The 24,228-nt window shown below is 36.2% G+C and overlaps 1 protein-coding gene across 4 annotated transcripts in view; it reads left to right on the top strand.

The window, feature by feature from the left end:
* The window catches only part of LOC113108264 (beta-1,3-galactosyltransferase 1-like), a 144,410-nt gene that overhangs the window by 65,979 nt on the left and 54,203 nt on the right, over positions 1-24,228 (top strand). For 2 of the 4 annotated variants that reach the window (XM_026271190.1, XM_026271191.1), the window contains exon 2: positions 5,757-5,811. The gene's annotated coding sequence lies outside the window, so the exon portion shown is untranslated. Of the gene's footprint in view, positions 1-1,606; positions 1,773-5,756; positions 5,842-24,228 lie in introns of those variants that run through there. The other 2 variants (XM_026271192.1, XM_026271193.1) reach the window with 2 other exon arrangements.

Here is a 24,228-nt window from a genome sequence, read left to right on the forward strand (position 1 = left end):
GCCTAACATAAACATATAAGATGGTGTTTTTTTCTTCTTCGGGAGTGTCAGGGGCGTTGCCTGTTACGTTGTTTGGGTTATTGGGCTACCTTGTTGAACGCATATCATTATATTTCTTTCTCTCTCTTTTTTTTTTTTTTTTCAAATATAATTAATTACTCCAACGAACCGTTCGGTATACATAATGCGTACCGCGTACCGAACCGAAAGCGTCGTACCGAACGGTTCAATACGAATACGCGTATCGTTACACCCCTAATATATATATATATATATATATATATATATATATATATATATATATTTTTTTTTTTTTTTTTTTTTTTTTTACAGTTTTCACAAGTCAGTTGAAATGAGTAAAACAGACAGGTGTTCGTACATAACATTCGATATTTATTGCACCATTATTTTTATCCTGTACTTCAAGTATTATCTTTGTAAGAAAAGTGTTTTTGGCCACTAGCTTTGCAGATGCGTGTGTCACACATTACATGTACACATTACATGCACATGCTTGCCTTTGACCACAATGAATTTGAAGTAGTGCTTATAACTCCACCTTGTAAATGCCAACTTTTCATCCGAATGCTCCTGACTCGCCATCACTGCTTCGGCTGCGAAACACTGTTCAGCTGTTGCGTCGCGTGTGTGTGTTTGGTGACGCTGGCGCGTGTGATGGCATCTGTGTAAAAACCCTGTCTCTGATTGGCTACCATGAGACACATGACTCTGCCTTAGCCAATCATAATTGCTTATCTCGTTATTAACCCACCTCCTCACTCGCTGTATGAGCCAGGGGTGCATTCGGATTACATAGTTTATTAAATCAATGCATAGTAACGCAACGCATTTAACGTTCAGTAATGTTAACGGCGTTATAACGACGGGCAAAGTAATTAGTTAGATTACTCCGTTACTGAAAAAATAACGTAGTTACCTAACGCCTTTTAAACGGCGTTATTCCAAACACTGGTGAATAGTAAACCTCACCTACTTTGATCTGATTGGCCATCACCAGGCTGAAAATGTCACTTTTAAACCTTTTTGTCATCCTATTAACAAGAACACCATGAGTAATGGAGGGCAACAGATCAACGCAGGAATTGAAACTACTAGGAGGACAGTTTAGTCGTTTCCAAGTATTGGGGAGGGACTCGTCCCCCTCATGTCTATGGTGGTTACGGACCTGATGTTTGAGATCCAAGTCAGCAAGTACTGGAAACTAAAAGGTTATCAACGAATCTGTTGCGAATCAACATTTTTCAGACTTCAACGTTGAAAAATATATAGTGTAGGGGTTCATTTTAATTAGTAGCATGTCTGGTGTCTGGCAGAATGGCGGTGTTTATAGTGGTTAAAAATGATTTAAGCAGGTTTGTGTGTTCATGCAAACTCTACTGTAGTTTTCCCTGCTCAAATGCTGTGCTTTCTGTAGTGCCTTTGCAATTTGCAGTCATTTAGGCTGCATTATAGCTTTGCACAAATGTCTGCTTTTTCTCCTTTTTAAGGAGGAAGAAAAACTTCTGGCGAATGAATCTTGCATGTTTATTAGTCTTTTATGGCAGTGCAATCCACTAAACGACTTTCCTCGCACAGCCGTTTTACATCCAAGTGCTTCTATCTGTGGCGTATGTGATGTTGCCATCATTGATGTGACATTCAGGCCCATTGTGTATTCCAGCTAGGAGCCTGTAAGCAGTTTAAGAGCCGATTTCATCTCGGTGGGGAATGTCTGCCTATCTCTGGCCTGTCACTTAGATACCACCGGAACGGTAAATATGATTAATCTACCTCCTTAATTACCCTGCAGTTCCATGCCACCAGTCATCAGCTGTCACGAGCAATTAATATCTCTACAATAACTCTCCATCTTAGCCAAGTTTGGAAAAGAATGAATATTTCACTCTCCTAATTCTTTGCTTGGTTAATATCTGTCACCATTGAGCTGGCGATGCTCAGACGGAGAGGCGTAGCGCTTCGGTTTTCAAAGTACATTTTCATCCGGTCCGGTTTTCTCTCTCAAAGATTGGAGGAAATGAAACACATTCATCATTTCAAATGACAGTTTGTTTACAAATGAGCGCAGAGGATTTTATGGATGAGGACAGGGGTGTTGGAAAACAAAGACTCGTCTTCTGTTCGCTGATTGCGAAATGATCAATGCACATTAGCCCGGATGTGTCGCTCTATCTAGAGAAGAGGCTGTTAGGGCGCTATAATGTGCATGTTTTCTCCGTCGCAGGCAGAGATGTATTAATCAGGTCAAAACTGTTTCATTAGAGAAGATTCTATCTGACCTTTCTGCAACAAGAATCGCAGAGCTCTAATTTCCTGTGAAATAGCATGCATCAGTAAGTCTGACATTTACATCGGCGGAAACCCAGAAACGCATACCGATGCCCGAGACGAGGCGTTGAAATGAAGCTGTGTGCAAAACTCAGACCCCGGAATGAGCCAAATTAGACTTAATGGGGAAGTGGATCATGAATACCATATTAATTAACACTAAATTATTGCTATAGCTGCTGTTCGCTGCGCCGTCGCACCAAGTAGGATTAATAGGATTCGAGCAGAATCAACTAAATAAAGTCTATAATGAGGTCATGAATATTTGATTTGCCAGCCGAATCAGATGTATTGTACTTTGTTTTGAGCGAGGGCCCCATCAGAAGGATGCTCGTCTCCATCATCACTGTAATCATCTGGAGGGGTGCTGGCTCTGAGTCTGTAGCTGCGCTCATCATATTTTCATGCTTAAGAGACGGGAGGAACAAACAAGGCGAAATGAATCGCATGATACGAGGAGAAACTAAAGGCCTTGCTGCTTCGCTGCTCTGTCAGTCAGTGACTTTTTGCATAAAGGGACATCTTAATGAAACTGACAAAGCACTATTACATCATGTCTAATGATCTAGAACAAATTCATGTGAGATAACCAAGTGAATATTTAAAGATGCCATGACCTTCCATGTTTGTTAGCTTTGAGGCTGCATTCTGTATTCACTTTTATTAGGTATGTGCATTTCAATATTTTCTCTTTTGAGATGTTGTTTATGGGGTTATACACACTTTCTTGTCTAATAAAACTCTTCATAATTAGACTTTTAGTATTATTTAGAAGTGTTCATGTTAATTTTAGTTTATTCAAATGAACTACTTAATAGTAATTTTATGTGCACTTGTCCTTTTTATTACTTTTTTATATTTAAATTTAGATTAATTTTGTATTTCTTTGCAATAATGTTTCACTGAAGTACTTCAGTTGGTAGCTACTGTAGTACTTCAACAGTTCTAATTTTCATGTAATTTTTATACATTTATGTTTATGTTAACATTTCCTTTTTTTTAATATTCAATTGTTCAAGTTGGCTTTAATAATTTTTTATTTGGTCATAATACTACTTCATCCAGTAGGCCTACTGCAATAGTAATAACATTTCTAATTTATTTATTTTTGAAAGTTTTTATACAATATTTATATTTTATTTTATTTCAGCTTCAGTTTCGATACCAAGTAGCAAATCATTATTCACTGTTGGTTAATTATAAATCATAGAAGCGCATGATTTTAATGTCTGCAATACTTATTTAACAGTCGAAATTTAACAAGTGTAGTGCTATTTTTGTGAAAAAGCACATTAAAAATGTCTACTAACTTCACAAAAAAAAAGTACATACACAAAAACTGAACATGAATTGCTATTGTTCAGCAATCCTGTTTTTATTTATTTTTTTGGCAGCTGAATTTAGTAGCCAAATTTGGTGTGTTTGAGTAAGTTAATTTTAATGTGAAAAATAAGGTGTTTATAAATAACACTGATTTTGTGCAGGTCTTTGGTGGGATGTATGATGCTGAGACTATGTGACTGGATTTGGACATGTCTTGATAGCTTTCTACATCCGGATACTGTCATCTTAAAAGTAGTAGTGATGTGGAGTTATTACGAGCCGCACATCAAGCCTTTCCAGAGCATGGCAGAGAGCATATGGAATGCGTTCTCTGTACGGCTCTCACTCGTGTCCCTTTAAGATGCATCGCCTCCACATCCGTCAAAGCATCTCCGCTGCTCTCAGACAGGTCACAGTGGACCTTCCAAACAAAGCAGCTCTAATCAATTGTTCCAGTCACAGAGCCTGACAGACTCATAAAGGAATGCAACCGTTCATCTCTCATCCATCCTCCTTGTGTCATCTCCTCACCCACTCTATCACCGTCTCCCTGTCTTCATTCTTTCTGCCTGACTTCTTGTTTCCTTTCACTCTTCTGCTCTTGATTATGGCTTGTTAGAGGACGAAGGTGTGTGGCCACCTATTGTTTTTGTACGGTAGCCTCTAGAACCATATGGCAGAAATTCATGAAATTTGGCAGAGAGGTGGTTTGTGCTTCAATTTATAAAATCTTAGGATTGACCTATTAAACTCATCAGCGCCATCGACAGGTTAAAGTTGTATTTGCACTTACTTAACTATAAATGTACTATAAATGGCAAATTAATATATGCTATTCTGTGTCTTAAGACAAGTTAAGGTAGAACAAGTTCAATAAAACATCTTTATTGTATTTCTACGGGCAGCTGTCGTTGTTTGTCTTTGGCTCAACTGCGCCTGGATTGTGAGCTGTGTGTGTGTGGATTGGGCAAGGCTCAAAGGGTGGAACGAAAGTCTCAAAATTCAAATGAATCAAATAGAATTGACTCAGAAGAGACACGGATGAATACACGCGTTGCATGATCCACAAATGCACATTTTAATCCCTACATGGACAAATTATGATCATTTTAAATGAAAATGCTGCACATTAATGTAATTCTTAACTCTGCAGACACCGGTTGAAAAGCATTTGTTTCAGTAAAGTGACGCACATTCGCAAATTTTTCCAATTGTGTTCACGTTATTGAATTGCACTGGGCCTTGTTCGTCAGTAATTGTGTCTGTGTGTGGGACGTGAAATGCTGAAAACTGCGAAAATGAAGTCTCAAAATCCAAATGAACCGAACAAGATCGTCTCGAACTAGACGTCAATTAATGCACGCGTGTCAACTTATCCACATATGCATGGGTTCCTTTTTGCATGAGCAATTTATGATATATTAATGCAGAACAGAACATTTTTATTCGCAAACATGTCTGTATATTTATAAATCGCTGCGCAATCATTTAATCCCGAATCAAATCGAAAGGCATTTGTTTGTGGTTCGTAAGATCCATGTATAAAATTGATATAGTACCTTTTGCGTGCATCTCTTAATCATTTTGAGTCTAATGTCATCCCATAGAAATGCATCCGTGCCACTAACATGCTTACTTGTTTTAGATTATCCATGTTGTTTACAGAAATCAGATGCTGACACAGTCGAAACACAACACTGAATACAGTTTTGGCCAATGATTTTGGCCTTACAAATCTGTTTGTCCAAAAAACTTTTTTTTTTTTTTTTATATATTTTGGGTTGCATCACTGCTTGATTGATTAATGAATTGATAATCATACAATTTTGTTCATGATGCATTGCTGCAGAAAAAAAGAATTGCCACTAGAATGTTAATTTTGGTCAATTGTAAATGTTATTAAAATGAGCTCATAACCTTTAAACGTCTAATCCTAAAATCATAATTCTGCTTATTATTTTTGGGACGTTAGTTAAATTAAAACATCCCTGCTGCTGCTGCTTTGTCCTGTAATTGCTGCTCGCAGCTATATCTTTCTCTTCTTTTTCTGAGCTCCTCTCTAATAACCTCTTGTCTTCTTTCCACAGATGGTTGGAGAAGGGAGGAGAGACTGTGGTACGGGAACAATAGGTCATATCTGAGGTACGATATAGTGGGATGCCTCTGAAAAAGGTTGGATTGCTTTTGATTGCTGCTCTCTGACAAAGTGCAAAGTTGTTCTGTGATAGAAAACAAGCTCTTGTTGGCTTCTATACTAAAAATTCTCACGTATATATCAAAACAATTTTATAGTTGGACCCAATGTAGTTTTTGTTCATAGTGCATTCTTGTGTACTCTTGCTATCAAAAAATATGCCCCCTTTAAATGCCATTTTTATAGAAGCGAGTGCTTTGAAATTTGACCTTCAGATGTAGCTTTGTTATGTCTCATACGTTTTCTCATGTGTTTTTCTCAGCGAGTGCACTGAGATACAGGAGTTAATTCAAAGGCCCTTTGAGTTTTCCACCACAAATTGAAGTTATTACCTCAGGGCACTGGACAAAATTACTCCCTCTGCAAATTATTTCTATTTTTCAGTTTTAGAAATGAGCGGAGGATGCAGACTAGCTCTGTTTAGCATAATTCAGCAGTATTCACACATATAGTGATAAGCAGCAACCAGAAGTCATTTATTTTCAATGAGAGTTGGCAAGTTTTGCCAGTGTTAGTGATGTGTAGTGTTCAACTACAAAAGTTGAGAAAAGTCTTGCTTTATGCAAATTAGCAGTAGGAGTTAAGACATTGATACTCTAGGAATTGAATTCTGAGCAAGTTTGATTCGTGTATTCATTTTGTCCATGATTATGCATTTCTGCAGGTTACATTCAGATATTTTCCCTGTAGAATGTTACATTTTATTGCCAAAAACTAATAACTGTACTTCCATGTTTGGTCAGAAAACCATGGTATTTAAACTGCCAGTAGTTTTCAAAAACTGTGGTGAGTTGAGTGCAAGTTGGAAAGTAAGTTAGTAAGTTGGAAAGCCTACTACAATCAACACAATCACAGTTATGTGGGTGCTTCCAGCGATAAAATAGATGAAAATTATACTTTAAGCAAATTAGCCGCAATGTGGCGACAACCACTAGGAGTAAAGAAGGTGAAGCATGAGATCCATGTACTGAAACACTGAATAAATTGCATTTAGAGTGAGTTTGATTCATGCATTGATAATCATTCAGCTTTTTTGTGATGCATTATGCACTGCTGTAATATATACTGAAACATTTTCTGCTGTAGAATGTTACATTTTATTGCTGCGAAAACTGATTCCTTGTTAAATTAGAAAGACGTGCTATTTTTACGGGAAATCATTAAAAAAAAAACTGTTTCAAGCTGATTGGTGCACCACACTGGGCAGCCCATTACAATTATCTGTATAAACAAAGAGATGTGGGCGTGTCCAGCAATAAAAGTTGAATGACGTGTTACTTTATGTTAATAAGTAGCAATGCTTTGACTACCAATAGGAGTGAAGACACTGAAGCATGTGATCCATGTCCTGAAATATTTTATAAATTGCATTCCATATGAGTTTGATTTACCGAATTGACAATGTTAATTGATAATCATTCACTTTTGAAGTTTGTATTGAAAACATTTTCCCTATAGAATGTCGCATTTTATTGTTGTGAAAACTAATTACTTGTCAAAATAGAAAGACATGCTATTTTAACTGCAAATCATTTTCAAAATCTGTGGCAAGTTAAATGCATCAAGTTGGAAAGCCCACTACAATCATCAATACAACCATAGCGGTGTGGGCGTGTCCAGCGATAGAAGTCGAGAACTGTGTTACTTTATGCAAATGAGCAGTGATGCGGTGAACTACCAATAGGAGTGAAGACATTGATACTGTAGGAAATGCATTCTGAGTGAGCTGGATTATGCATGGTGCACTTCTGCCATTAATATTCAGAATGTACATTTTTATTGTTGATTCATTGTCAAATTAGGAAGACATGCTATTTTAACAATGGAATGTCTTAACAAAGCAATCATTTTCGAAAGCAATGGCAAGTGGTGCACTAATGATGTTAGTATGTGTGTACGGCCCATTACTCCGAGCGTATATGAAATTACCACAGGGTACCAGCCAGATTAGAGGTTCATGTATTTTGATCTTTATTCAAATGAGGGTTTGAGAGATCATACTAAATGTGGCCATGTGGGATCATATAGTTGTAATGTATCAGGGCACATGTGATTCAGCAGTGTGTGTGTGTGTGTGTGTCATCGACACATTTTTATCCTGTGCTTCCACTAAGGAGCAATTAGCATTCATTAAACCGTCAGCCACACTTCACTGGGGGAGTGCTCTCATTTCACCATTTGATTTTCCTTTGTCTACAAATAGAACAGCACAAAGAGGACTCTGGCTTGGAGGCACAGTCTGTCAACTGGGAGTTTGGTGAAACCACTGGCGAACTAGTTGTGCTCATTAAAAACCTTCGGCTTTTTGTCAGTTGGTGAACTTTTGTGTGGATGTTGTAAGCGATGCCAAATATTGCATATGTTTTGAGTAAACAGACGAAGGTGAATGTTTTGTGTGCTGAAATGTGCCTGTTAGATGTTTTGTTTTCTAGTAAACCTAGTGATTTTGTTAATGTGAGGTTACTGCAACAAATATTGACATCAAAATTTAAAGGTGATGCGTGTCATTTCTGTGCCACTTGCAGAATCAAACAGATTTGCAAATGTAATGCAAACACTTTCAAACAGTTGCCTTGACTACCCTAAAGGAGGTGATTGAGCCACTGGTTGTTTATGAGAAATTTGAGAATGGAAATTTGAATGACTGAATTATGCATATTGCATTACGCAACAATATGTTTCAAACAATTGTGTGCTACAATGTCACATGACCTTGTCACATTACATTTATAATTTCTGGAAGTGATGTCATGATCTGTCATCATATATGTTATTAAAAGTCATTAATTTGCATTTTATTATTAAATGTTGTGTAAAATTTTCTTTGTTTTTGGCAAAATAGAGATCAAAATCAGAGTTGATATTACTTCAGGTTCATTCTTCACACTCCAAATCATCAAAGTGTCAATTTGTGATAGCATACTACCATACTAAGCTTGCTATTTCTGCCGATGTGATAACAGTCAAGTCACATGCATTGCAGTTTTGCATATTACAAAGACACACTGGAAAACCATGCCTGTGGCTTCTTGCGCATTTCACAACACTTTGAAAGTGAAATATCCAGAGATTAACTTGATTCTGGCAATGTTTCATTCCACTGGTTATTGTAAAATATCTGAAGAAATTTAGTGTTACAGTACATCACTTGCTCATCAGTGGTTCCTCTGCAGTGAATGGGTGCCGTCAGAATGACAGTCCAAACAGTTGCTAAAAACATCACAATAATCCACAAGTACCCACACCAAACCAGTCCAACAGTTAACGTCTTGTGAATCTGTGTGTGCTGTAAGAAACAAATCAGCCGAGCTTTCTACAGTGAAAAGTCATGTTATCTGAATCAGGAGAGAAATGTGCACAGGTCCAGCACTGTTTATAAGCAAAAACAGCTCTAAAGAAGCATATCACTGGATTTTGATGTGAGAGGACAACGGGATGGACTTTCTCAATGGATGAAGTGGATTATCATGATGTTTTTATCAGCTGTTTGGAGTGTTATTCTGACGGCACCCATTCACTGCAGAGGATCCATTGGTGAGCAAGTGATATAATGCTTCAAGTGATATAAAGTTCTCCAAATCTGTTCCTAAGAAGAAACAAAATCATCTACATAACTTTTCATGACTTGTATTTTTGGGTGAACTATTCTTTTATTGACAATTTGCCCCATTAATCCTAATTTGTATGAAAAAAGAATACAAATCGTTGTCGGTTTACTACTTCCAGTGTTGCATTCAGCTGTAAACTGTAGTGAATTATATTGAAATTTGGGTGTTCCAAAATGTAGGTTGAGACGTAGCCTGGTTTGAAAAAATATGCACACTGTAAGAGTAGTGTTAGTACACTATTCGCAAAGAACAGATGGCACTTTGTATGTGTTTCTACTAGTGCTTGATAATTCATACCCTTCACCTTTAAATGAGCTTAGCTGTTTCTTCTTTGTGTCTGTGCTGTGGAGATTGGAGACAGTTTTCTCATATTGATCGTGTTCAGTGCTCCTCCAGTGTATCTTCTCTGTGTCACTGCTGTCTCCATCTCCTGGCTGGATTGGGACGTTTGATGGGTTAAAGGAAAGTCTCATTTCCTGGCCGGCCCGTCATTGGCTTGCTGCTCCATGCTTGCAGGGTTTTTTGCTTTAGAGGTTACTTAGACGGCCTTCAGGACTAATAGTTTTGAAAAATTGGATCTCTTTGAATGAGGCAATATCCATTTAAAAAGTAACAGGGCCATTTCCTGGAATCAAGGCGATTTACAGTGTATCAAAGGACAAAGGACTTGAATCTCTCAGTTCTTGAGATTTTTCCATTTGTGTTTTAAAAGTAAAGACAGCAAAGAACAAAGACATTTCTCTAGTAGGCATACAACACTATAATGATCTCCTTCTTCAGAAACGTGACTAAGCACAGTGATAGCCGTCCTGTTATTCTCTCAAAAGGTTGATTTGTTCTAGAGTAAGAGTAATCATCGGAGACTTCATCTTCTGCGAATGCTGAGCTGCTCTGATGAAAGAAAAACAAATTAATAGAGAAGCTAAAAAAGAAGAGTGTCACAGCCCTGCTGAATAGATTCTGCCATTTTCAAAAGCAAGTTGTGGCTACAGTAATGATTTATCTGTACAGTACATCTATTGTTTGAGCCAAACCCCTATATTTGTGCCAAAGTAATGTTTTATAATTATATGTAAAATAATAACATTTTGTTTCTCTACATCTGTTATTTTAGTTATTGGATTTTTTCATATTTTGAATCAAATTTTTTAAGGATTAAGTACTTCATTATTGAAAGCAACTTTGAATAGCTGTAGTTTAATAAGTTTACGCTGATACACATGGGGTTGAACTGTCAACATATAAAGCAAAATAACAGCGGTGTAGAGTTGTTATAATTAAAAAAACTAAAATAAAAAAACTTTAAATAACAAAATATGTGTAGTTTTATTTTTATTTTATTTATTTTAGCCATTTACGATTTCCTTTTAGTTAAATGTAGTTTAACTAAAATAAATTAAATCTGGAATAAAAATAAAGAAAAACTATATAAAACATTTAAAAAAACTAAACCTAAAAAAAACTCATTAAAAAAGAACAACATAATGGTTTAAACTTTAAACATATTTTTTTAAGTAAAAAAAAAATATATATATATATATATATATATATATATTTTTTTTTTTTTTTTTTTTTTTACATGACTAAATTAGAACAAGAACAAAACACATTTTCTGTTGGTCTTCATGCAAATCTAAGAGAAAACAGAACATGCTACTGACTGTCATGACAACAGCAAAGTTTACGGTTTGATACACAGGATCACATAAAATTCCTGATCTGTTAAAATCCAATGCTGCTTGCTGAGTTGATTTAATTTGTTTATTTTTTGTTCTGGCACTGTATGGTATGGACATTGGCAACAGTCTTAAAAAAAGACTATTTTGACTTATGGATTTATGAATTCTGTAACAAGGCATTGTGGCTGCGATCCTAAACATTTATGATTAATCATAGGCAAATCTAGACTCTATTGAATTGGCTTCAGCTTCCATTTGTCATCTCAGCACTACTAAAATCTGTGATTGACTCTCAGACACTTGTGTGCTCATCTGTGGCCCCTTATAACACTACAGTAAAATCACATGTAATTATTTGAATTTGAATGCATGTAATTATATGGTGTTCATTTCACATATATACTGTGTGTGTGTGTGTGTGTATGTATGTGTATGTATATATATATATATATATATATATATATATATATATATATATATATATAGGTGATATCTGTGAGAATATAAAAGATACATTTTGTAGAAAGAGTGATGATGTCTCTGTGAAAGCATAATAAAGGCTGAAAGCTGCATCTGTAGCTTGGTCAATTATTCTCTCTTCATCCTTTGTTTTGTGCCAAACTGACTAGTGAGTATAAATTAAGCGTGGGTTGTGTGTAGGCGTGCGTTGTGTGAGAAGAAGTTGTGAGCAGTTATGCGTTGGAGCATGAGGGCAGGTGTGTGGAGGCGTGGATTGTGTGTAAATTACAAATTCATCATGGCTTGTATGTTGTGTGAGCTTTACAATGACTGTGGTGCTGCTTTATGGCTAGTGATTTTCCTTTCACACATGATTTGCTTCTTTGTGCAGATTAACAGCTTTTTAGTTGCCTTCTCCTCATTCTTGAATCCAATAATCAATATTCCAGATCAATTGGATGTGAATTAAAATTAGGTAATTAAAGAAATTTCACATTGTTGTGGTCCTGGCAGAGAGAATGTAAGATTCATGTTGGCCTTAAAAGTAAAGTAAGTTCTTTATTGGCATCGATGGTTCCATAAAGAACCATTAACACACATCGAACCATTTCAATGCAAAATTGTTTCTTTATAGTGGAAAAAGATTCTTTACATTTTTTTTAAATGTTCTTCACACTTAAGTTTTTTAAGGAACCCAAAATAGTTCTTTAAGACAAGCCAACAAAAAAAGTTTGGTCTAACTTGAAGAAATTATGACAGAAATATATTACTATCATATAGGGCTGAAAAAAAAAAAAAAGTATAATTATTATTATTTGTTTTAGATTTTAGATTTACTCTCAAAAGCTGCAAAGCGATTTTTTCTGGTATTTATTTCAGCGAACATTTAAAAAAAGATCTGATTAATATGAATCTCAACATTAGTCTTCTCCACTAAATGCAACTCTTATGTTACAATGGAAAGCCTGTCATTCATTCAGTGCTTATCATGGCAGAGATACTGTGGACAAGAACCAAGAACAAAGCAATTTGCGTGATTTGTAAAGCTTAGGTAAAATTCTTTAGTAATACTACAAATCAGTTGAAGCTTTTGACATCATAAAGGCGCCATGATTTCCACAATGAATGAATGAATTAATCAATTAATTAATGACGGATACTGCGACGTACTGTTTTGTTTACTACCACACAAAGCGTGGACAATCTTGCGGTGTTTTCAGCCTCTGTCGTCTCACTATGATGATATAAATACACAAATATCATCCCCAGCTGCTCTGAGAGTAACTTCATTAGCATTTTACAGATTAATTTGACAAAACTACCATCATATCACATACACAGCAGCTGCAAGTTCCTCACAGCAACCCGTTAAAATAGTTTTTTTTTTTTGTTTAAAGTGAAGAAACTGTCAGAAAATATTAATAATTGACATTTTTCTTTTTAATTTTAACAGTAAACCTATGTTGTGCAGCACTTTGTTTGCTAAAAAATAAAAGGGTTTTTCATTTGATTAAGACAAATTAAATTAATGCTGTATGCCTTGATCTGCAAAACAAAAGAATAAGTTTAAAATACAGGCCTTCTTTTTGTAAATTCACCATTTGTAAACTGAGGTTTACTGTTAATTTTTTAAAACTATATTCACTAAATGTAATCAAAATAAATAAATAAATATAAATACAATTTGAGAATCGAACCAAGAATCTAATCGAATTCGAGACCTGAATCGATACCCAGCCCTACTATTATACAAATGGGATATATTTCATCCATGTTTTGATTTATACCGATCTGTTGTGCAGCCTCTGTGCTTATTTGTCAAACAGTCTAACAAACAAATAAAGAAATAGCAATATTTTGTTAAAAATTAATTGGTATCTTTTCATTTGTTTTAAAGGGGTCATATGATGTTGCTAAAAAGAACATTATTTTGTGTATTTTGTGTAATGCAGTGTGTTCATGCAGTTTAAGGTAAAAAAAAAAAATATATTTTCCACATACTGTAAATTATTGCTTCTCCTCTATGCCCCACCTTTCTGAAACAGGTCATGTTTTACAAAGCTCATCGATCTGAAAAGCGAGGTGTGTTCTAATTGGCCAGCTATCCAGTGCTCTGTGATTGGCCGAATACCTCAAGCGTGTGACGGAAATGTTATGCCCCTTGCCAAACTGTGATGGCGCAACAAGACAAAAACATCAAAACCAATTACAAACGAGCCATTTGTTGCATCCAGTGGGGACATAATAACAGATTATAATGACTTATACCTTTTTACTTCGAAAGTACTAGTGAAATGTTTGCAGTCGGGCTGTTTTTATCCAAACAGGTTTTCCAGGTTATTAAGCTGAGCAATATAGTTCTAGCAGTAAAAAATAAAATAAAATAAATAATAATCATTTAATTTAATTTAATCTAATTTCATTTCCAGTTCAGCCACAAGAAAATTTGCAAGAACATTTTTCAAACTTAACCAGTCCATGGTATAAAAAAGGTCGGAGCCCCCTGTTCTGTGGAGAAATGTTAATAACATAAGCATACTTTGTAATGCAGGAAAAGTAGAATGGTATTCTGAGCATGCCTTATATGCATTAGTGTAGTGCAGTAGGAGTAACAAGATCATACATATTAAACTGGTAAAAAGACATATCAGTTTTTCTCCATTCATATCCTAAAAGAACAGATTAAGTGGACTTTCACAGGGTTTTAATCTGAGCTCACTTTTCTGCCTGTCTGTACTGAATTAGCTTTTTTGGTAGTGTAAAATTCCACTGACATAAAAAGCTAAATTTGTAATGAATATCTCAGGGATTTTAAAACCCTAAACGGTTCTATAAATGTACTCAATAGAGTGACTTTGCAGAGCAGTTGCCCTTGAAGTCAGATTACATTTAGCAGGGATGCAGAAAGAGCAGCATTCGACAGTCAGAAGTTGAATGGCTGATAAATAATATAGCGGATGAACTCTTGACCTCTGGAGTACGAGTAGGCAGTTTGACCCAAATTATAGCATAAGTATGTCACCTTAATGGTAAACATCGCACCAGTGCTTAATATATTCAATAACCACGTGCAAATGCCTGTGTTTGAATGTTTCAGAAAATCAAATGCTTGACAATGGAAAGTACTTCATCTCGTCTCATTATTTCCTCTTTTTCATTTGGTGCACAAAACAAAAGATGACATTATTTGTGTCAAAAGAATAAAAATGAGCATGAACATAATGAACTGGAGACTGGCATCAGTGCAAAAACAGTTTGGCATTATGAAATACCTGAGGTGAAAACAGGAAAAGTAATATTACAAAATGGATAGTTCTGATTCAAAATGTGTTTGTACTTCTGTTGCATTTTAAAGTACTTTAGTGGCATGATTGTGTTTACATATAATAATGGCAAAAAAATAAAATTACAATATACACTACCTTTTCCAGATTGTTAGTGCTATAATCAGGTCTACCAATGAATGAAACATGAAAAAGATTAAGGTTAGGGTCTTTATTTTAGTATGCTTTTTTTCTGCAGGTGTCTGAAAAAAAAGATTGTGTCCGATTTCGCTACTCTAGTGATGTTGCAAAGGGATCTCATTATAATATTACTGCCCCTTAATCTGTAAATTTCCACGTATGGGGCAATCACTTTGATTTTGCAAGCGATGGTGTACCAGTTCTAATGGCTTGGTGAACGTTTGGGCAAAACATGCTAACTGTTCTGTCTCTGGCTGCAACACAAAACACTAGCAGAGAAGACAAGAAAGCAGTGTATTTATTGATGTATTTACTGTATATTGCTGCTGCCACACAGATCTAAAACCGTCACAGACATAACTGACTGTTTTTGTAACCTGTGTGTCCTAATGGAAACTTGTGTGTGAATGAGAACTTAGTTTAGTACTCACATGCTGTGACAGCCACGTTATATATATGTGCACTCAGAAAACCGTATATCAGAAGTTGAAACTAATATGGTTTCAAGTGCCCCTATTATGGATATTTGAAGATAACCTTTCATGCAGTGTGTAACACAGCTCTAACGCTTGTTTCACACATACTCTGCAGTCTGCGGTGCATATGTAGTCCGTGTGCGTTACATATGTGGTACAGAAGCAGCACGGACTCATTGTGCTTTCACACAGGAAACTTAGCAGTCTGCTACTGATCCACGGCTGTTTAGTCCACAAACACAACGTTTGTCCATTATTTGGTTTTCCAAAAACAAAAAAAGCTCGTTGTACATCTTCAATGACTTTCACAGATTTCTTTAGTCATCTTATGGTTTCTTAAAGGGGGGGTGAAATGCTCGTTTTCACTCAATATCCTGTTAATCTTGAGTACATATAGAGTAGTACTGCATCCTTCATAACTCCAAAAAGTCTTTAGTTTTATTATATTCATAAGAGAAAGATAGTCTGTACCGATTTTTCCCGGAAAAACACGACCGACTGGAGGCGTGACGTGTGGGCGGAGCTAAAGAATCACGAGCGCCAGTAGGCTTTTGCGTTGAGAGCATGTGGAAGCTGTGACATTACCGTGAGGGAAAAACCATCATCCAAAATAAACCATGGCTAACAGTCAGATTCAGCCGTTTATTTATGATCCAGAATCAGATCCCGAGGCTGAAACTGAACGAGAGCAGCAGCAGCAACGACTCGCTCCGAGCGGGGCTCGAACCTGGGTCTCTGGCATGGGAGGGGACGCACTAACAAGGAGGCAGAGATATTTGTAGCAGTTTTACTCACCGCCTGCGGTTCCAACACACGATCGTGACCCTTTTTCCTTGGGACTGCATCATCCTTAAGAAATAAACGATACGCAAATCCGTCGTCAAACTGGGCCTTGTGAACAAGCATCTTCGAAATGCAGGGAACAAACAAAAACACTTGCACAACTCCGTTGATGCTCTGTAAAAATAAACATCCACTGGTCCCTTAATGCTGTTTTTTTTTTGGTAATCTGTGCAGGGTTGTCTTGCCCTGGCAACCAAAAACACACTTTTTTTTGTGACATTTCGCGACGCTCTCGCTCTGATCAGTGAATGTCTCTGCTCTCAGTGCTCTGCTATACGGGAGCGCGCGCTCTTCCGGCAGACGTGCCCTCAGGACCCATATAAGGAAATTCCGCTCCATCTAACGTCACACAGAGCCATACTCGAAAAAAACTTTCCGAAACTTGTAACAAACCGGAAGGAGTATTTTGGGAACAAAAATACTCCTTCAAACGTACAACTTAATTTTTGAAACTTTGTCCATGTTTAGCATGGGAATCCAACTCTTTAACAGAGTAAAAAACTCAGTATGCATGAAATAGCATTTCACCCCCCCCTTTAAGAATTTTTTGAAACATAGAAAATAAGTTTTGGTCCAAAAAAAACAAAAAAAAAACAACTTTATTCAGCATTGTCTTCTCTTCCGGGTCTGTTGTGAGTGCGACTGCTGTGACTGTTGACGTACGACGCTGTTGACATGTTATCATTGTTATTGAGCGCACCAGAAAACATGTCAGCAGTGTCATTGCAGTCTTGTGAACGCGCTCATTACCTTTCTGGACATGGACAGTTTATCGTACCCCATGTATAAAGTTATTGTCTCTCAAAAGAAAGAGTTGACTCTGCATCATTGAAACAAGTTGTTTTTAAAACCAATCCCAAGCCATTTCATGTAGAAATCAATATGAAACATTAGCATATTGCCTGCCCACTTGTTGGTTGTAACAATATAAATTATAGTATAGTTTCCCTGGTAACACCTGTAAACAAAGCAGCACTGCGCTCACAAACACAGCTTTTATGATGAAATGGAAATGAAATCGACCAATCGGATCAATCTCCGCAGATTAGCATTATACAAAAGAGAGGTTTGGAAAATGTAATCATTGAGCGAATCGTTTGGGAGTCGTTGAGCTAATAAGGCAAAAATAAATGCATTTTATTAGACAATGAGGGCCCTATCTTGCACCCAGCGCAATTGACTTTGTACACCAACGCATGTGTCATTCCTATTTTGCACCCGCGCAAAGCGCGCTTTTCCCTCCACAGAAGCACGTCGCTAAACTAGTGAATGAACTTGCGCTCCCTGGGCGGTTCAGCGCAAAAAAAGGAGGTGTGTTCCGGCGCAAATAATCCCTGGTGCTATTTTGCTGTTCCATTAAACAATTGCGCCACTGACCAGAAAAAACCTAGTCTAAAGTCAGAGGCGCGTTGCGCGTTGTTCATTATGCTATTTTAAGGGCGCATGCTTGACCATAATGTATAGCGTGCACAACGCGCATACACTTTGCTCATGTTATCTACACAGATGCAACAGTTATTTTTGCAAATCATAAATTGTTACACTAAAAAAATATTAACACATGAGATGACGGAAATCATTGTGGTGTGCCACGAAGATGTGAACAAAATAGGCATAAATCTAGCTTACAAATTATTCAGGCTAATTATTCTCCCATCCCCATACAACACAACTTCTCTGTCTTTCACTGCTCTTACAAGAACATCAGTCTCCTCGGCTGTGAACCGCTCCTGGCGTGCGCCTGGTAAATACGCCATAATAATAGCAATCCATAATGGAACTTGCGCACCTGCTTTTAAAGGGAATGTTGGATGACGCTCTGATTGGTGTATTTCACGTTACACCCAAACCACACCTATGAATAATGAAGCTACTTCAGACCAACCCACTTTAGATTTGCGCCGGGCGCAAAGAGCCATTTATCCCGCCGGGAAAATAGCAACAGCGCCGAGACCCGCCCACAAACTTACTTGCGTTTCGCGCTTTGACACTTGCGTTTCAGATCGTTAAAATAGGGCCCTGAAAGTGTTTTTTGATAATGCATGTCAACCTTTTGTTGGGGACTCCCTGAGACTGATATTACATGTCGTAAAAAGGAGCATAATATGTTTCCTTTAAAACATTTCACAATATTACAGTTTTTACTCTATTTTTTATCAAATAAATGCAGACTTGATGAGCAGAAGAGGATTCTTTAAAAACATGAAATATCTTATATATAAACACATTCATGGTATATATATATATATATATATATATATATATATATATATATATATATATATGGTCCTATTGGCCTGCTACTTTGAGGTTATGTAATTGTGGACACAGCTGAGCCGATTTGAGAAAGAGGTGAATGTTAGATCTTGCAAAAATAGAGCACCAGGAGTACTTATAAATAGCTTGAAAAAATGATAACCCTTCATGAAACAATACTGCACTTACTCTGGATCTGTCCTACATTAAATTGTTTTGCATTTCAGGTGCTTCCTTGGAAAGCAAATATGTAATTTGTAGATGAAACAAATCACTACCTTACACACAATACCTTTTCCTGGCAGCTTTGTAGATGCATTTTTGTTGGATGTAGTTTCCAGGGAGGTTAGGCAACAGAAAGAGAGAGATGCATTTACATTAGTACGGTGTCGCTTTGAATTGGTTGCAGAAAAGCTGTGTGTATTTCTCTCAGGCATATAGAGGAAGTAAGTTTATGCTTTTATGACTGACAAATAACCATACAGCTAAAGAATCATTGTTTAAGCTTCAGATTATAGAGATTTTAAATTGAGTCACAATGCTGGAAAAATAAACAATTGTCAAAAAAAGCCTGCAGCTCAAAAATCCAGCGGATCTGGCTGATATGTTTATTCAGGGAATCGATACAAAGCGGAGGCAAAAGAGTAATTGATTTAACACATTGTGTGCACTGCCATTACACTAAACTATAGAAGTCTTAGATATATCCAAACCATATCTCAAACAGAGTGTGTGTGTGTGTGTGTGTGTGTGTGTGTGCGCGTGAGTGCGTAAACTTGAAAGTGGACTTAAACATAACTTATGATACATATTACATTTAAATGTAAATGCATTTGACAAATGAGATGTTCTTAGTTGATTATTTTCTCTTTGCATTTGGAACACAAACCTAAAGATTTAATTATAAATGTCAAATAAATAAAAAAAAATGAATAAAAACACGATGACTACTTTTTTATATATAACCTCAGCATGTTTTCAAAAACACATTATTTTAAAATCATATTGCGTTTAAAATGAAAAATGCAATAAAATACATTTAGCTTTATTCTTTTAATAACCTAGATTTTTAACCTAGACCTGGAACATTGTGAATCTCTAGTGTGTCGTTAGATATTTTTATTCAGTGAACAAACAGCAGTAGACTCTAGGATTTATGTGTGTATATAAATACTCGTTTCTACACAAGAACTACTGATCATCTGTAACAGGCAGTTTGACTGTGTAGGCAAAACATGCTGCACCTGTACAGTTTGATATCCATGCCAGTGTTAAAAACCAAACCTACAGTTCTGCAATCGTACGATACACAGCAGACCTGTGCAGGGTCAGCCTGAGCTCCTGGGTTCTGCAGGTCAATGTCAGACCGGAGGCAATAAATAGAGCAGGTGGATGAGGAGGGACGGCTGTGTTTGTGTAGAACAGCTCTCTCTTTTTCAGAAATCATTTAGTGTGTCTTTAAACACCAACAACACTGCATTTTTCCTCAAGCTTTTGTTGCTTCCGTTTTTTTCTTCAGATCAGCTGTCTTTTTTCAAAATGTAGCATTTGAAGGGTGTTGAATTTAGGTGAGGTGATGCACCTGAAGAGCTTAAAACTAAGAATACATACTTTGTATTTTTATTACTTTCATTATGTTTCACCAGCTGGTAGGCTTTTGTGGATTTTTCTGGAAAACTTGAGGGATCTGTCAAGTAATATTTGGTTCTAAACCCTCCCCAATGTTTGATCATTAACCCTTAAAACATAGATTTTTGATGCACCTGATTTTTTTTCTTCTTATTTTCTTGTTTTTGATTTTCTAATCAACTCTGGTAGTCAGCATTAAGTTCAAAATATCATTTTTAACATTTGTTTAAACTTTTAAGTTTCAATGAATTTACCTAACTCTTTTTTTTTTTTGAATGTTATACTTGTTTAAGACCATTAAATGTGTTAGGTATAATAATCAATTTTTTTGTCTACATCTAAAGTTCCCTAAGGAAGTTTTCCAAAACAAGTGTATTTTTATTTTTTATTTTTTGTAATGTAGATGTGTCCAAAAAAAGTTCATAGAGTAAAGTAAATAGCCTATTAGAATGATTCCTAAAGGATCATGTGACTTTGAAGACTGGAAATGTTTTACTTTGCATCAAAGGAATTCAGTTGAATACATTTGAAAACATATTCAAATAGAAAATAGTTATTTTAAATGGTAATACTATTTCACATTATTACTATTAATACTATACATGCAGCCTTAGTTAGCTTTTTGTTTGTTTGTTTTTTACATAAAAAGAAAATATTATCATCCATGTATGCGTCCATGGGTAATACAGTATATGCTTGTTTTGCTGTATTGTGGACAGCTGGAGGAAGTTGCTGATAAACCTAAATAATAGTGGGTTCATTTGGTTCCCGTGCACAGGTGCAGCGGATGCATTTCTCAAGGAGAACATAACGTGTTCCTCTAACACAAGCTGAAGTCACAAATCCGTGCCAATTTACACTTGTTTGACAAATTGAAGTTGCTGTGAAATTGCACAGGAAAGGTCACTGAATGATAGTGTCAGATCCTCCTCAGGCTGTGGTGTGGCGTCTGAGACTCTCATGGATACGGAGATGCTGTGTTCTCTGCCTGCACTCATGTCAGATTGCTGTTTTTGGCTCTTTTGTCTGCGTTTGAATGCGACTTGACACCAGTGCTCTGCTCTTCTCTCTCACCTGTGCATAAATCAGCGTTTCAGGCCGGGAGTAAGGTAAAACATTGATTTTGTTGTAGCAGGTTGAGTGTGGAGTGTTTCTTCAGAAAGAGGATGAATGCATCTGCTGTAGATCATGGCAGTGCTACTCACACTGATCTTTTGCTGCTGTCTCTCTTCATCTCTCTCTCTCTCTCTCTCTCTCTCTGTCTGCATGGTGTCAGATGGTAATTCCCAGGGTAATTTGATCATTTCTTTTTTTCTCCTCTCCTCTCATCCTGTTCTCTGCTCTCATCTTGTCTTGTCTCCTCTTGTCTCATTCACTCTTCTCCTCCTGTTTCTTCTTCTCTCTGTGTTTGGCAAACTGCTAAAATTAAATTCAGCTAGATAAACTACTTAGTACAACAACAAGTATAAGATTAAAATTAATAAGTTAGTTGCGTTAAAAATAAATTTAATTTTTCGGTCATGTTTTTTAAGTTTGCTCACAAAGGCTGAATTTATTTGATAAAAAATGCAGTAAAAACTATGTATTGTAAAACATTATCTTAGATTATCTATTAAAATATAAAATATTTTGTGGAAACTGTGGTGCAGTTTTTGAGGATTAATATAAATTAAAAAAATGCATTTATTTAGAAAATATTTTATATGGAATATTTGGAGTAAATAAGGATTTTTGTAACATTGTAAAAGTCTGTCCATCTAGTCTATTAAAGTCACATTTAAGGGGGATAGTTCACCTGAAACAGTTGATGGTAGCCATATAAACAAATACTGTAGAAGTCAACTGTTTGGCTACCCACATTCTTCAAAATATCTTCTTTTGTGTTCAACAGATGAAGGAAACTCATACAGATTTAGAACATGTGCGTGAATAAATGCTGACAGATTTTTTTATTTTTGGGTGATCTATCACATATGTATGTTTTTACAGTAGAGATTGTTTCAAAGCAGCACACAAATTTCAGATATGAAACAAATCTAAATTCTACTGATTCTATTGAATTCTATTGAATCAGTTGAGTTCATCTCGTCTCAGTATAACCTCAGTTTATATGGTGTGTAGTCTGTCTCAAACACACACTCCTCCCACTCACAGTAAGCTATTGTTGAGTGATGATAGGCCTTCAGTGTCCTCTGTCACCTCCTCCTGCATGTGCTCTGCATGCGTGTGATGAAGAGAAAGAGAGGGTGCTTGTTTCCTCCAGGGTTTTGTCTTGTAAGATGCCCTAAATGCAGAATCGCAGCTCTCTACCCCGGGCCTCGTGCAGTTGGTTCGGCCATCTGCTCAGGGAACACTCTTTATCAATCAAAAACAATGAGAAACTGCTGTGAAGATTGTTCAGCCAAGCATTCTCAACTCCTTACTGCTTAAGGAGGTTCGCAGAAATACAGTCGAATAATCAATGTTTTCCACACATCACAAAAGAAATGATTTTCTTACTTGGGATTTGTGTCTTGTTTCCATTACACATACCTAAGCATTCTTAAATCAAGATACATTTTCTTGAAAAGTGACATTACAATATATTAAGACTTGTTTTCTGAAAATATATTCAAATTTGGTGAGTTTTTGCATAAAGCAAGAAAAAAAATTCTAATTTTAAGAAAAAATCTCATAAAACAAGACTTCTCAAGACGTCTTACTTGGTTCTCAAGTAAATATATCTTGATTTAAAAATGTAAATAAGACAGAAATACTAAGATTTTTTCTTTTTTGCAATGCACTGTTTAATATGAACCATTACAACAAGACATAGTAATAAATAGCAGTTTTTAACTATATTGATTCATCCTAAAACATTTTAATGCATGAAAAAATGTGCTTCATAGAGATCCATGAACAGTTTTTGAGTGAGACTGAACAGTTTTGTGATTCAAGCGAATGGACAGTTTGAAGCGATTTTCAGATTTTCTAATTTACCAGTTCATATGCTATTTTTGCTCTTGTTTTAGAAAAGAAATGGTATTAAAACATGATAATGGAACCACAGAAAGCACAATTATATAAATTATAGTGAATATATAGTGAATTTTACAGTGTATCTTAGTATGTACAACAGGCAATATGTCTTAATGCAAGTAATATATGTGCAAATGTAAAGCGAAACAAAAATTGTACTGTAAATCTTTTATATGTAGCTATGCATGGTTGCGTGTTTTTGTGTTTTGATCTGTTTGAGTGATTTCTCCCTAATAGTGAGGTCCCTGATAATGAAGTCATACTTGTATGTCCTTCAGCAACATTAGCAAGTCTGTACTAAACATTTTCTACAATATTCGTACAAAATGTTCTGCAGTAGAAGCACTAAAAGACAAACAGAGGCTCTTCACATCCTGACTTCATCTAGGACGTCTTAAAATGCTGTTTTAAAATAGCATTTGAAACATGTGAGGTTCTGGAGAGGTAAAGGAAAACGCTGGGGCCCAATCATTTGAGCTCAAAACATGCATTTATTATTTACTGGTTTACAGTAAATTAGAATCTAAATGTCCAATTTTCTGACTTTGTAGTCGAGCATACGAGATGAAACAGCCAGAAACAGACTGGAAAATTAAAGAAATTGTGTGTATAGGCTAAAAGAAGAGACATTTGTCATCTGTTCATGTCCCCAAAGTTGACAGGGAAACAGATTTCAGTGCATGTGTATGGTCACTGCGTCTCTGCTGAATTAGTGTGGATACTGTACATCCAGTTCCTGTTTTATTCTGACACACAAGTCTTTCTGCATCCTCACATCTTCATTAAGACATCGATCAGATAAATGTTTATGAAGCTGTGTTTCTCATGGAGCCTGTTGGCTGCTGATTTCAGGTTTTACTGTCCTTGTGGACACATTTATTTCTGACAATGTAGCCAAAACCTGCTTTGACATCGCACATTTGACATTCAGTT

Source organism: Carassius auratus, chromosome 9 (genome assembly GCF_003368295.1).
Source record: "Carassius auratus strain Wakin chromosome 9, ASM336829v1, whole genome shotgun sequence".
Classification (NCBI taxonomy): domain Eukaryota; kingdom Metazoa; phylum Chordata; class Actinopteri; order Cypriniformes; family Cyprinidae; genus Carassius; species Carassius auratus.